The following is a 12,822-nucleotide window of genomic DNA, read 5'->3' on the forward strand; positions in this document are numbered from 1 at the left end:
GAGGCAGATGCAGTGAGTTTAAATGACTTGCTAGGAAGCAAACGTCAAGCCTTTTTAAATAAAATTATTGTTTTTATCTACATGACAGTCTTTCTATGTACCTGAAAAATGAGAGTCATTTTGTACCTGAAATAAAGTTAATTACACTAAGAATTTTAATTAAAAATGTGAATTATAAGGAAGAATGACTTGATGAAAGTCAAAATTGCTTATTCAATTACATGTAATCAACAACTACCATGAGCAAGTCACTGCATTCATGGATGATATAGAAAGCAAAGAATAGTAGATTTTGAATGGAATTTGTTTAATTTTAATACTGAGTTGCCATTAAATAGATTGTGGTCGATTGCAATAGTACAATGGTTCAATGGCTACAAATTCCTCCCACACCTGTATGGATAACCCATTGATCTTGCAGCTCCTCCTAGCTAACGGTGAAGTGTATTTTTCCACTCTCTGAATCTGGGCTTGGCCTTGTAACTTGCTTTGTCCAAAGAGTCATTAGCAAAAATAGCATAAATAGAAGCTGCAAAGTGATTATACATTGGGATTTGCCCTTTCTTTGATCTCTGTGACCACCACCATGATAGTCTGCTGGATAAAGAGAGAGACACCGGCAAGTCATTGCCATTGACCAAGCTGACATTATGCCAACTTTTCGCCTGTGAGAGAGAACATGATAGATTATCCAGCCCAAACCCAACCACTGTCTGACCACAAAGATTGCATGAGTTAGCCCAGACCAAAAGAATTGCCGAGAGGACATATAGAATCCTGAAAGATAATAAAGTTTGTTGTCTTTAGCTGCTATGTTTTAGAGGTATTAGTTAGCAGGAAATGCTAACTAATGTGCTTACATTTAAGTAGCCACTTTAAACCGTGTAAGCTGGAAAACAAACTACTGTAACCAAAATGGAGATCAAAATGAGTCTGTCACATGGTCACATTGTCTTTCATTTAAAGGCATTGTGAGAGAAATATAAGTTTCAGTTGGGTGAATTTTCATAATAGACTGAAAGTGGTAATGGAGGGAGAGTTCACACCACATAGGAAATCCAGTAAGACTCTATTGTTCTTGAGCTATAATCTTCACCCGTTTTGACTACTTACCCTGACAGGTATAGAGTGTTTTACCCGTCTCATAGTCCTCATCTGAAACTTAGGGAAAATAGTAATACTCACCACCTAGAGTTATTCTAAGGAGGTAATTTGCCTCAAGGAGTTTGTAGCTTGTCCAGAATCCCATACCTGATAATTAGCAAAGTTAAAGACACCAACGCAGGCCTTAATCACTTCATAGGTCATGTTCTCAGTCACTACTCTCACAATTCTGCTTCAAGTGATTTGCATTTCCTTCTTTTGGATTCTGTCATATTTTTCCATCCATCCATTCCTTCAGTCATGCATGAATAGATGCATTCAACAAACTTTGAGTGCATAATACGTGCCAGATATTATTCATGCAGAATTAACAAGATAGACATGGTTCTAACGTCTATAAAACTGAAATACTTTACCTCTCCAACCCCTACCTTCTTCACACCATCTATCCTGAAACATTTTTCTTTTTCTGTTTGGGTGTTTTTTTTAAACATTCATAGAGATTTTCTTTAAGAATTATAATAGTCTTTTAGAGCTCATGCTAGTCAGAGTTCTCCAGAAAAAATAGAGCCAATAGGACAGAAAGAGAGAGAAACAGAGAGAGAGAGAGAGAGAGAGAGAAAGATTTATTATAAGAAGTTGACTCATGAAATTACAGAGGCTGAGAAGTCCTATGATCTGCCATCTACAAACTGGGGGCCCAGGGATGCTGGTGATGTAATTCCAGTTCAAACCTGAAGGGCTGAGAACCAGAGAGTCAATGATGTAAGTCCCAATCGAAGTCCAAAGGCCCAAGATCCAGGAGTCGCAGTATGTGAGGGCAGGGGAAGACAGATGTCCCAACTCAGATGGAGACAGCCAATTCACCCATCCTCCACATTTTTGTTCTATTCAGGCCCTCAATGAATTGGATGATGCCCACCTGCATTGGTGAAGGCCATCTTCTTTACTCAGCCTATCAATGGAAATGCTAATGTTTTCCAGGAACATCCTCGCAGATATACCTGGAGATAATGTTTTACCAGCTATCTGGGCATCCCCTAGCCCACTTAAGTAAATACATAAAATTAGCCATCACAGAACTATAGAGGAACTTTAGAGACAATGCCATGCAACCCAGTCAGTGATCAGATTAGGAAAAATTCTAGAGAGTATATATTTTAAACCAAATATATCATGTGTGTGTGTCTGCCCACATGAATTTATGGTATCCACATACACAAACAGACAGGGAATATTTTCTTAGAAATGAAAAGAGGGAATAATGGCATTTCTTTCTCATTCTTAATGGCAGAGTGAGAGAGCACATGTACCAGATACTATTTTCAAAAATAGAGCAGAATATGTAGGTTTAGATCCCTTCTCTGTTCCAGATATCATTGGAAACCTTTTATATAAATTATTTTATTTAAATCTCAGAAGCATTTGTAAGGTAAAGATTGGATAAATAACAGCAGAATGGGTACAGAGTTCCTACCCCAAATCATGAGCTCTCTACACTGCACTCTGACTTATTGAAAACATCTAGGCAGGTTATCTTTAAAGTCATGGTCATGATAAGCTATTCCCACAAATGTATCTCTGACTCTGTCAAAAAAGAGTGCAGAGGGTAAGTCACAGATGAGCATTCAATGCTGGCTAATATTTGCATGAAGGAAGACTAAAAGATGTATTAACAGTTTAGCACACTCTTTAGGATATACAGTCACACGCCACACAATGACGCTTCGATAAATGACAGACTGCATATATGACGGTGGTCCCATAGACTAGTACCATACAGCCTAGGTGTGTAGTAGGTTATACCATCTAGGTTTGTGTAAGCACACTCTGTGATGTTCACACAATGACGCAATTACTTAAGAACGCATTTCTCTGTATCCCTGTCGTTAAACGACGCGTGACTGTAACATAAAATCTACACCTTAATTGTAATTTAAGGCATAGAATCTGATTTCATAAAACAGTGCTAATGCAGGAACATTTCATAAGTAGCTCAATATTTTATACTCTGTATGTTCGATCAGTGGCTGAGAGCATTAATACCCTCATATACCAGCATCCATACTTGAGATTACAGGTTTATTTAAACAAACAAATTAGCATCTTTTACAATAAAAGTGTAACATAAGTGATTTGTGAATTGCAAAGTGATCTTCCCTGCTGGGAGCAGTAACTAGTTTTAGAGCTTATGCTAGAACAGGGCCACGCATAACATATGTGAGTTTAAAAAAAAAGTCCTTGTCTTGATGACATAATTTATTCTTCTGACAAAAGCTGCTTTATTTTCTGTCATCCCATAAGTGTTCCACTGTAGTAAACCAAGGAAAATGAATCAAATATGACACCAGCTTCAGCTCCTGTGGGTAGACTGTGGCAGACTTATGATAATATGTTTCATTTAAAGCACGTGACAAGCAAAGATTTCAAAAGTCTGTGAATCACTGCAATGGTTGCTAGTTTTGGTTGGGAGCACAGACATTTCACACCATGTGTTATAAGAATTGTTTTTCCCACTTACTGAATCCCAAGAGCACGTGAGAAAACTCCTCAGGATATCCAGCAGGTGTTCTAAAGACTCCATAAAATAGCTACTAGTACGGAACCTTCCAGGTGGCTAGAATTTTGACCAGCATCATCTGCAATGCTTTTCTGGACCCTGGTGATAAGGGGCGTCTGTGTGCGCGCGTATTTGTGAAAGAAAGAAACAGATGTAAGTGGATGCATTGCCAAGTTTGCAGGAAGCTAGAGTAATTGCATAGCAAGTACTCTGTTTTTCTTTGTCCCTTGAATGTGAACATGTCTGGCAATTTATAAAACAACCCTTAGTCTTCTTAACCTTATTTTTTTGCAGTTTGAACTTTGTTTCCCCACATTACAAGCATTATTTTTAAAACAAGAATGCTTTTAAGCTCTGACTCCATTGCACATCCTCTCTGAAAGAGTCTACATAAAAAAAGAAAGCATGGTCGTATTTGATTTAAAAAATATCATTATCTATTAACCTCCCTGTCAAAGAGAGACAATTAACTCAGAGTACACAGGAATGCTTTATTAGCTATTAATAAATGATCAATTCTGAGCCTTGGATCTCATTGGTAAACAAATTATTTTATGCATGCCTCTAATGAGAGATTAGACAAAATGAAATATTTATTTCATCTGTGTTTCTAACATGACTCCGTTTGTCCAATTTGATGTGGGCTCACTACATTGTGATGAATGTCAGCACCTGGGACAGAACTCCAGGAAAGGAATGGTATTTTGAAAGATAAATACGCATATTGCTTCACCATCGTTTTTGCCCGTATAAAATGAATAATAGCAATAATATCTTTCTATCACTCATATTCTACAGTTCCACATCCTGCATCTAAGAATAAAAAGCTATGAAGAATTAATGAAGACAAATACCTAAGTGGCAGCTTATCATATAGTAGTTTTTCAACCTATAGTCCAGTTAAAATTTTTTGGTATATCCAAGTCTGGCCTGCACTACTAGTTACAAATTATCTTCATTTAAAACATAGATATATTTATTTAAAAATTTACATTTGTTTATTTTAAAATAAATATATCTGTTTTTTGCATCAATATACAAATTGTAGCTATGTTTTGCATCAATATATGTGGAAAACTGGTAATACAATAGACCTAACAGAAAATGCAATGAAGACAATGTTAGCAAACGTATCCAAAAAGCAATTTAAAAATTAAAAGACAAACCATGGAATGCAAGTAATAGGCATTAAGCTAAATTTCACTTTAATAATTATGTTGCATGCAAAGTCTAATTTAATCGTTGTAACAATCCATCAAAAAATATGATTAACTGCATTTTATCAAATGATCTAACTGTGATGCAGAAAAGTAAAATGATTTGTCAAAGGCCATCCAGGTTGTATGTGGAAGAGCCAGGATACAAACCTTGATTCATGTGATAAGAAGTCCCAGACTCTCATGTTGTTAGTCTATTGGAATGCCCCCTGATTGCTTTCCTGTCTTAAGCTGATAGAATGTGCCAGATTTTTTCCCATGTCTCTGCATACCCCTATCTCATTCCTTGTCCCCAAGGCATTTACCAGGATATTCAACAATGAGAATCAGTTTTTGTCTGAACATAGTTAAATTTTACATCTTTTTTGCCTGGAATTTTAAAAGTGTATGTATCTTGAACATGGAAATACACTGCCAGTTGATAGATGTGAAAATGCAAATTGAAAGCCGGAAACAAAATTGTTCTGTAAGTGAAAATGGGTAGGTTGGCTGGAGCCAGGAAGCCAGGAAGCTGGTTTGTGGGGAGAGCGAGGTGCAGGTAAAAGCGAGGACTGGGTGGGTGGCAGCAGGTGGAGAATTTGGGGGTCTGAGAAGGGCTGCCTTATCTTCCTAGGAGAAGTATTGTTCCCAATCCTAGGGATTAAGTTATCTCTGATAAAAACTGAGTGAGATTTGGGATTTCATCCTGAACTCTGTCCTAGAAATCTTGTCCATAGGTACTGAACCTCTGGAGAGAGCAAATGTCAACTAAATCTCTGGAAGCCTTCCAGACTGATAAAAAGTCTAAAATCAGGAGGGCAAAAATGACAAAGGATTTAGATGCCCTACATTTTAATAATATTCTTTATATCAGACTTCTCTGAGTTTTGTAGGTATTTTAAAAGTCAGTAAATTTATTCAAACATTCAGTAGAAATCATAGCAGAAAATAAAAATCAGGAAAGTTGTGTTTCCCTACTGCCTGGGGTGAAATCATATTATAAGCGTACATTCCTCTTACAAACTTTGCGACAAATACATTTAAGACTGAATTGGTGATAAACCCATGCTATATTATAACAAGTTAGTATTTAAGCCCTCTGTGTAAGACTAACTAGGTCAGCTGGGATGAGGTGAAGGATGTTTTGTGTCCGTGAAATCATCGTAATCATGTACGTAATTACAAATCTAAGCACATGTCCAGAATAATTTACTAAAAGAAAGAAAATCCATTATGTTTCTGTATCAAAATACAAACATCATGAGCTCCCATATTCAGATCATGAGAAATACTGACCTTCCCCTAGATGAATGCTTTCCAAAGTGTGGTCCAGGAAGCATCTATATTAAGATCACCTGGGGTGTTCTTGAAACTGTAGCTCTTTGAACTTCATCCCAGACCCATTGCATCAGACTCACTTGAGTGGGAATCTGTTTTTCAGGTCTATAGGTGATATGTATTTACATTAAAACTTAAGAATCTTTCTAAAAAGACGGTATCGGGATGAAATGTAGTCAGCTATCTCTTCCAATCATTTTTTTCCAAGATAAAATTAAGGAAATATGAAAATCAATAGGTAAAAATAGTCATGATACTGTAATACTGCTCTTCATCAACCCCTTCTCATCTCCTCGACCTGAACGGTGGTGGTGAGTTCAGTAGATAATAACCTTATTATATATCCCAGTAGGAGTGGTCTTGATCTTTTAGCATCAGCCCATTTCTGCAACAAGAACTTCTGAGTCACGTCTCTGCCACTATCCGATGTAAGGTCCTTGACAACAAGGCTTATGTATAAGAGCCTTGGCCCATCAGATGCCAAGTAGAACCATGCATAAGACAAACTAACAGATCCAGGGACTGGCAAGTTTGCAAAAACTTGCTTTTTTATTCTCTCCTGGAATTATAAAGAGGGAAAAGCAATTTACACAGGATTTCAAAAAGCTGTATCATTCTTGAACTTACACCTCCATACCATATCTGATTTTCACATATCTGAGCTTGTTAAACAAGGCATAATGACAAGTCATCCACATGTGGTACACACATTTTTTAAAAATGTATTTTACTAGTTTTAACTCTTTTTGACAGAAAGGAAGAACAATCAAATGATTTTCATTATTCAGCAATGGTATGACCTCCAAGAGGGCAGTTATTTAAAAGCTGAATGCACCTTTCTTGTAATTTTCTGTTACAGAATCAGTTTATAGTCCACATGAAGGAGCATAGCAACCAGGTAGTTCATAAACACTAATGATAATGAAATTTAAAACTTTATCTTATAGTGACTCTCCTAAATATTCCTTACCTTATTCATACATTTAGTTATTCAACAAATATTTATAGACATCCTCTTATATTCCATGCAGTATAATGGGCACTGAGAATAAATTCACTGCCTTTTTTGTGATCCCATAACAACACATTGCTACCTAGACAAAAGATCTTTAATCCAGGTCACAAAGTGTGTCTAGTCCACCAGACTTTTAGTCTCTCAAGGAGAAATTTTAAATATCATTTTATGTAAAAAGCAGTGATGGGGCATTAAATTAATTGTTCATCCAATGACATCTCATTTTGTATATTTTATACATCTTAACTTTTATAGCATCTTTTGATCTATGACTTGGACACATGACATGCTGTTACATACAAATGATGATATGTGGCTTCTGTGAAATTATAAATGATTCAAATGGCCAGGGATACATACTGCCTTACAGCTTACACATATTACAAGATCAATAAGTCCTTTGTCCTTTGAGCTAAAGAGCAAATAAAAACTGATGGGCAAATGTAAGTGAGAAAAGTCAGAGTTTAGGTGAGTTCCATTTCTCGTGAATCACCTGGGCACCCAGAGCTGCCCAAAGCTCTAAAAGTCTCTCTTCATTTTCATGGGTAGGCTTTACTCTATCTTGTTGCTGATCTTCCTGACTTCTGGTACTTTGTGTTTTCTTTTCTTCTACCACACACAAATATTCAGATAACGGCAATGATAAATCGTGTTACTGATTCTTCATCATTGTTCTCCTCTACACATTCCATCGGTGACATTCATTGCTTCAACAGGGTAGAGAAGTGGAAAAAAGGAGAGGATCTTAGGCCATAAAAATAAAATGACCCATGATCCCTGATGATGATAGAGTCATCGCACTAACTTGCAAACACTTAGCTCCAGTCATCTCTTATGGTAGAAATCACTTCTTCAAGCCACTTTTATATGTAACTGAATCTAATTTTAACTGATATGCTCACCAAAGCTTAATGCAATTCATTTCCCACTGTACTCCTTTCCCTATTTCAGGTTATATGTCAGGAATATATTTTATCTTATGGAGCATACATTAGTTTTAATACTTAATATATGAACCTATCCCAAGGATGTTCGCACTTGAATGGTGTACATATCCTTATGTCAAAGAAATAAGCTGTAATGATATCTTATCAGGCATTTAAAAAATTTTTAATCCAGTCAAGCATCTGTATGTAAAAAGTCTTGAATTTTTATCACTTAATCACATCCAGTGGCTTTCCACGAAAACTATAGCCGTAAGCAGTCAGCATTTTCTGGGTCCAGTCAGGGTGGATGCCATCTGTGAAGGACATATGAGCTCCTATCTATTGTGGTGTTTGTGTAGTTTCTGGAAATCCTAACATCATTAAGTAGTGTGCATTTGATTTTGTCTCTGAAAGCGATTCTTTTTTCTCCTATTTATCAAATTCCAAAGGCCAAGTTAAAATAAGAGAAAAGATCAAAAGAAGAAAGCACAAAGAGCTAAGGTGGACAATTCTACCATGAACAGTAGTTTGAATGACTTCCTTTCTGATTTTCACCACCAATGATTTGATTTCTCAGCTCTAGGGGAATGCAAGAGAGCAAACCAAAGAAAATTTATCACTTCTGAAAACTGCTGCAAGACCCCCAAGACAGAACGATTACCCCCAAAATTGAATTTAAATAAAAGTAATTAGTTTTATCTTGTTTTTAATTTCATTTACCTCTGCACAGAAATCCTCCTGGAGTTTTGAAATTCATCAGTGATTATCCCTGGAGCTGATCCAATAATGTGAGAATAAATACACCATTAACCAATTACACATAATGACTCCAAGACATGCCAATAGTGGAGCAGTTCAGGTGATTTATAAGGCACGCTTCCAACAGCCTATTCACAATTCACATCTTTTCTAAAGAATGCATTTTAAGAGTTAAGCAAGACTTTAGATGAATCCTCTTATATTCATCTCCTAAGGAGATGAATAAATGAAACTAAGCGATTTATTTAAACATTTTTTTGTCACATACAAAAACCCTTGAGTGTAAGGAATGAAATATTCATTTGAAGTCAGCAGATCATAGTTCAGATTTTTGGTTTTTTGGCTTCTTTTAAGTAGGTCTGTTGATCTGGTCCTGTGTGCTGACACACTGTAAAAGCTTCTGAATTGAAGGGCACATCTCGGAATTTGGATTTATCAAAAATCTGAGATGCTATGTTTTCTTTCTTTCTTTTTTTTAAGGTAAGAGTTTTAAATTTACTTATTTATTTATTTTACAGCTTTATTGAGGTATGATTGACAAATAAAAATTGTGTATATTTAGGTTGAACAACATGACGTTTTGATATACGTTATGAAATGATTACCACAATCAAGCTGATTAACACATCCATCGCCTCATATACTTACCTTTTATTTGTGTGGTGAGAATACTTGAGATCTACTGTTAGCAATTTTCAAGTACATAATACATTTTTGTTAGCTATAGTCATCATGCTGTACATTAGGTCTCCAGAATTCATTCGTCTCATAACTGAAAGTTTGTACCCTCTCACCATCTCCCCTTTTTCCCCATTCCTCAGCCCCTGGTAACCACCGACTACTGAGAAGCTGGGTTTTCAAGATTGTAACATGCCCTTTAATAAAGGAGTTGAATTGTATGTCATCTGGATCATAAACAGATCATTATTTGACGTAATTACATCCTTCTAAAGAATAAAAGGGTAAATAGTGTATGCAAATGAATAGTTTCAGTTAAAAAATGTGTAAGGATTTCTGGAGACTAGGAAAGAAGTTCCTCCATCTTATGGTCCTTGATCAATTGTATCTTATCAACTGTTCTCCGGGCCTTGTTTAAAGGAGAATTGAAGATTAAGCTCTAGAATAATGGAGATTTCCTTAAATCTGAAGTACATCAAATTCCACTGTTGATGAGCTATTGGATTTTGAGTAGGTTCTTCAAACTTTCTGAACCTTTGGTGCTTCATTTGTAAAATGGATGTGACCAAAATGGTAGCTAACTGAATGGGTTCTTGAGAGATTTAAAAAAGATAAGCCACTCATTGCCCTAACAGATGTCAAACAAAAAGTCAGTTGTCAACATGTTAATCATTGTTATTGTATAATCAGGAAATAATCACCGTTTCTCTTTTATCTCTTGTGCTCTACAGATTGTTACATGAGAGATGAGCGTGATGTATGCTTTTGGTCCTACCAATATAAACTGACCTATATATTTTACCTCAACAAGCATCCAATGGAAGTAAATGTGAATTCTTTCATAATAACAACAACAAAAACAAATGAATATGTCAGGAAAGGATACAAAGTTACTGACATGTATTGAGTGTTTAATACATGTCAAGTTCTGCATTGTGTTATTTTTATGATTCCTATTTAACTGTGAAACAACATGCAAGATTATCTCCATGTTATAGAGGATAGAGCTGAAGCAGAGATTGATAAAATTACCTGATGCCACATAGTTAGTAGGTAGGACATCATACCTCCTCAGATGTCATGTCCTCAAGTTCTTTTTATTGCATTGGGCTATGCTTCATTGAGTTGGCACAAAGCAGTGGAAAAATGTTGAGTTGGTCATGGGCACTGACATTGTGTAATTATAGAAGTCTATCAAGTACTGAGCCATAAAAATATAATTTTTAAATGATTTATTGCATGACAAAATGGAGTCATATTTTTTTTTATTCTACATGCCTTTTCTAGTGGCACAATTCATGAATCATGCAATGTCCTTTTATTGTCACTACAGGGAATGCTGGGAGGAGAAACAGACTTACATTGGGAGGCTAAAGAGTTGATAACACAAGTGATATGTAAGACAATAGAGATGGAATATAAATTTCCACCAAGATTTCTGAGACAGAATCAATTGATTAAAATGTTTTGTTTATGTAAGATGAGATTTCTCTCTATATTTTTAGATATCCTAGAATTTTTGTGTGTGATCAGTTTCACAATTCTGTAAAAAGAAAAAAAGCATATCATATTTGTGGAGATTTATGTTAATGAAATCAAATATGTTTATAATTTACACAATACTAAAAATATTTCCCTAAAGAAGATCTTGAATCACATGGACATGTATTGAGCTACAACATCCAGAAAGCCAGATAACAATGGTTTAAACACTGGTAGTTATTCTGTTCTGTGTGCATACCTAATCCGGTAGTAGGTTTTGCTGGCATTTGTTTGGGCATTCAATCATGACATGAGAGAGGCAGGCTTTTTCTGTCTCTCTACTTTGCCATCTTAAGACTGATGGTCTTTCCCTACTTGCCTATCTCCTCATGGAAACATGGGCTTGTGGCAGCTTTGGATATGTCCATCCATTCTGAAGGCAAAAAGAATCTGCAAGGGCAGAAAATCCACTACGTCCTTTGTTATTTGGAAAGTAATGTTTTTTCCCCCAGAACTAGACTCTTCTCATCAGCAGAGATCTGCTTATGTCTCAGAGGCTGGAACTGTGTTGAGTAACTACTATAACAGAAAAGCTTCCCAGGAAAGTAATATTTGACTTTCTAGCCCTTTCATGGAGGTGGTAAAAGAGAAGCAGGTTGGAAATGTCTTTTGAGCAGCCAATTAATAGATACCGCAATAAAAGTGGAAGAAAATCCAATTTTCTTTGATTGCGCCAGTGGTAAACAATCTGAAGTTGGAATACAAAAGCTGGCACGTGGTTAGAATTTACGCATGGTGGAAAATGTGTGTGTGCACAAGGATAGACCTCATACTAAACTGGGAAATCTCTGCGACATCATCATATTTTCTTTGTGTCTTCAATATCAAACAATTCGTGATCTTTCCGAGAAACTCTTAGCTTATGCATTACTTATTTACTTTCCCTTTTTATGCCTCTCAATCACTGGACCAGAGACAGACATATCACAAAAAAGAGGGGCATTAGCAACCCATCCCCTCTTTACAATTTATTTCTGATCCTTGGGATCTGACACCTTGAATTCTATGGCTCTGAGAAGTCATTTAGAAAATTATTATTGATGCTCAGCACAGCTTTTGAGACCTAGTAGGTTAGGTAAACAATGTCAAAGTTTATTGTTTCTCTATATCTGGACAGCACAGGAATGAAAACATGCTGGTTCAAGGTTGCAATCAATTCAGAAGGAATTTTTATATTTAGTCTGGACCATGAAAAGAATACAACTCCTTTTTCATGGTAATTCTCTTTATTATTAATTCTCATTTACTTTACAATGATTTTATTAGCTGATTTCCCAGTGACTTTGTAAGAATGTATAGCAACCGGAAAAGATTTGGAGGGGATATTTTGCCAACACTTATAAAACCACTGTAAAGATTTATGTTATTATTCATGCCCTGAATCTCAATTTGTCTGATGGTCATTATTACATATATCCTTTCAAGAAATTGTATTAATTGACTCCCTGCCATGATTGTGGATGTAATCTCTACCCAGGAAAGAGGATAGAATGTTTAAGAAAACAGACAGATTCATCTTGGCTGTCAAAACAAGAGATCATGGAATTAATGATGCTAACCTTTTTATTAACATGAGCACTCTCATGTGGAACGAGTTTGCTCTAGAGGTCAGTGCATTATGCTGAAACTTCTTCATTCCTCAGACTCATGTTTTGGCCTCTTCCCTGTATCTACCCAGGGAATAAAAGAATGAGAGCAAATACT

The sequence above is a fragment of the Equus caballus genome, chromosome 24 (assembly GCF_041296265.1).
Source record: "Equus caballus isolate H_3958 breed thoroughbred chromosome 24, TB-T2T, whole genome shotgun sequence".
Classification (NCBI taxonomy): domain Eukaryota; kingdom Metazoa; phylum Chordata; class Mammalia; order Perissodactyla; family Equidae; genus Equus; species Equus caballus.